Source organism: Pinus tabuliformis, chromosome 4_2, assembly GCF_031772625.1.
Source record: "Pinus tabuliformis cultivar Carrire ecotype Pingquan chromosome 4_2, CPIR1, whole genome shotgun sequence".
NCBI lineage: Eukaryota > Viridiplantae > Streptophyta > Pinopsida > Pinales > Pinaceae > Pinus > Pinus tabuliformis.
The window spans coordinates 1,158,662,693-1,158,666,698 of record NC_142304.1 but is presented as its reverse complement, the minus strand read 5'-3'; positions in this window follow the sequence as shown (position 1 = coordinate 1,158,666,698).

Sequence of the window (4,006 nt, the reverse complement as noted above, 5' to 3'; positions counted from 1 at the left end):
TCATGTTCAGATAATTAATTCCAAGACCTAAGACCCTTGACAAATACCCCTCCAAGGCCAAGTCAAACTTCTCCTTCTTGATGAACCTTTCCAACAATTTATACTTAGCAACTTTCAACAACTTTAACCTAGCAACACCCAGTAACTTCGACTTAGAAACTTCCAACAACTTCAACCTTGAAACTTTGACCTAGCAACTTCAACCTAGCAACTTCCAACAACTTCAACCTAGCAACTTCCAGCAACTTCAACTTCCCCAACAGTTTCTTCTACAACTTCGACTTCCCCAGTAGTTTCTTTTGCAACTTCGACTTCCAACAATTTCTTCTGTAGTTTCGGTCTAATAGCTACTTTAGAGACCTTAACATGAGAGAGAGAGAGATCCAAAATCTTGATCTTGCTTCTTTTCTTCTTTTCCTTGAATTTCATCCTTTTTCCTTATCGTCCAGCTTCTTTCTCGAGGAGATCATTTTTTCTTTTCTTTCTTGAATGAATGTCTCTCCAAATGAAGTCGAGTTTGGTTTATATATAGGCTTCTTAGGAGGTCGAATTGTTGTGCATGAGGTTGGCTTGATCCTTCTTGTAGGCCAACTTGTTTGACAAGGTTTTGGAGGGTCTTTATGAAACTTTTGACTTTACATAAAAATTATTTACAAGATACAACATTCCCAAAGGGCTCTTACATGTATCACAATGACTCTTTTGAATTCATAACTCTATGACAAACCTAGAAGAACTCAATGGGTGCTTGACCTATAAATAAATTTATCTTGAGCATGAAACCCATGCATCAAGAATGACAAGAATAAATTTTCTCTCTCTTTAATATCAAATATATAAAATCATGATTACAATAGACATTATGAAGACCAAACCTAGTTACACATTTCAACACTCACTCTTAACTAGGGAGGTATTCATAATCCATACATGGTACTTGGGAATCCTCATTCTAAAGACTTCTCATAAGAAGAGTTAGATTGGTAAGCCATCTCATAAGCTATCTTCTCAGCTTATATCAGTGCATCTCAAACATATCAACTAACATTGTCGCATAGCAAGGCCTTGAGTAATAACTCTATCTCTCCACAATATTAGAGCACAATGTTGGGGGAGACCAATGATCCATAGACACCTTCGTCATTGTCTCTCAAGGCACATACCCCATCCAGATGTTCACAAGGTATGTCCTTTTAGGACCCTTCCTTTCTTGGAATAACACATCCTCAAAGAATTTCCTCTTTGACTGCTCTTGCATATTGGATGCTCTACCACATCCTCAAAGAGTATCAGAATCAATATCATATGCTTACCCAATCCTCCATTCTTTCTTCGTAACATGAAGACAAGAATGTGTCTGTCTCTCCCTCTCAACTAGGGAGGATCTACACATTCGTATAAAAGGAATATTCCCAAGCTCCCTTGTAACAAGGGACTTGCCCAAGCTCCCTCTCAACTAGTGACTTGTTTCCAACAACAACTATTTTCTCTTTAGTGGAGATCATGGTACTACCAGCTTCTTATAGGGCTCCTCTTTCTGCATCATGTCATGAACTTCACCTTGTTCATCATCACTTTGTAGGGCATCGACCATCTTCTCCATCACTTTCCCTCCAACGAACCACAATGTTGAAGCAATAGTCATGTGATCCTTCTATTCATCTCAAAGTGATCTTCTAGTCCACATCTGCCTTTTATTCATACAACTACCTCTTCCAAGTCATGTTTCTTTCTTTTGGTCATCTAGACTTCCTTCTAGCAACTTCCTGTTCTTGCTTGAAGATGAAATTACTTCAACCAACTTGACATGTTGCACATCTTGCTCATCATAACTTACTAGTGGATACCACTCAAGGTGGAAAGTGGATTATCTGTGAGGCACTTGCTTCTTCTAAGTAGAGTTGAACCTTCTTAATGAAGATTCCAATGGAGTACCTTGTTGATACTCATTTTACACTTGCTCCTTCCTAATGATGATGATGTATGATGATTTATTTATCTCCTATCTTGCTAGATGACTTTCCTCCAACCATATATACTGCTACTTCGGTTGTCCTTATATGCTTCCAATGGAGATGCCATTTCTATCATGTTGACTATTATAACCATGTAGACTTTCTACTTCAACTATCCTTCCATGCTTCTACGATGATGTTATCTCTAGATTGCTATAATGCATCCCATCATATTTGTGATGCTTTCTATTCTCTTCTATATATGAAAAGAACTAAGTGAAGGAGATTATCTTAGCCATAATAGAGATCTTTCACTTCCTCCTTCTTTGATTTCTTCTTGTCTGATTCCTCCACTTCTTCGGTAACATGGGATTCATTTCTTTCCTTTGTTTGCTTGTTGTCCTTCTTGAGTTTGGTATAATTCCCTCTAAAGTGCCCATATTCATTACACTCATAAAATTTTATCTTTGACACATCGAGCTTATTCTTTTTCTGAGGATCAAACTTTCCAAACTTTCCTTTTCTCATGGCCATTGCAACATACGCTTGAACTTGTTCATTTGATCCAACATAGAATTTTTCCTTCAACCTGGTTTCTTCAATCTCACATAATGACCAAAGTTCACTGAATGGAGTAGCTTCCTTCTTTCCATAGATACTTGATACAAAGTTGCCCCATTCATCAGGTAGTACATTTAGCACAAGAATGGTCATTTCTTTGTCAGACATTAATTCTCCTAATTCTTGTAGTTGATCTCTTATTTGAGATACCCTCATAAGGTATGAGGCTACTCCTTCATCCTCAGATACCTTTATTTTTTATAATTCAGTTCTCAATGAGATAAATTCTCTTGTAGTGCTTACAAAAAACAATTCTACCAACTTTTCATAGATATATTTCTATTTCGCCAACTTTGCTACATAAGGGATGAGGGAATCCTTGATTGATTCTATGAGGATTTTTTAAGCCCTTATTTCCCCTTTCATATAGTTTGATAGTGCTTAAGCTTGCTATGATTTGGAGATTGAACCCTTAACATATTTAGTAACTTCATTCTCTATGAGGATAAAATCTATCCTCTTTTTCCATGTGAAGAAATTTGATGACCCAACCAGTTTGTTGCTCTTCTTGCAAAATGAAGTCATATTGATAGTAGATTCAAACATAAATATATAGATACTTACTTGTCAAGTCAAGATACTCCTAGATGATGATATCTTCAACTTGATGCCTTCTTGGTGATGTTGTTTCCTTCATGATCATCTTCAAGGATGTTTGAGATGTGATCTTTGCTTCAATATGAGGGAGATCACCTTAATTTATTTGAAGATGATGGTAATGCTTCTTTTTCCTTCCTTGGATGATAATGTAGAATGTGGAAGCTTCCCAAGGTACTTCAAATGTAGAGTCCTTCTTTATTGGAGGTAGGGTTTTTGAGGTCTTTTTCTTCTTCCAAGAGTTGTGATGAATTGACCCTTGTGGTGTGATGGATGGTCCTCCTTGATGCTCCTTAGTTTTCTCAGCCCTTATGTATCCTCCTTTCAAGTGGATGATCTTCAAGTTGCCTCTTCTGGTCTTTTCACCTTAGCTCTGATACCATGTTGAGAAATCAAGGGGGAAAATTAATTAGATGATTTCTCTTACTTTGATAATTGATTGTGATGTATTTATACTTAACTTGATTAACTTCTTATTTTCTTAATTATTATTGTGTTTGCTATCATCAAACAACTACCAATCAATGAATATCAATGAGACAAGAGGACACAAAATATAGGTTATAAGCTAGGGGAAAAACCTCTCCTCTTGAGAGGAAAACCAAAAGAATAATTGTCTTCTTATAGAATGTTTAGATTATGAATTCCAATACCTAAGACCCCTCCAAGACAAAGTCAAACTTCTCCTTCTTGATGAACCTTTCCAGCAATTTCGACCTAGCGGCTTTCAACAACTTCGACCTAGCACCTTCTAGCAACTTCAACCTAGCAACTTCCAGCAAATTTTACCTAGTAACTTCCAACAACTTTAGCTTCCCCAACAGTTTCTTCTG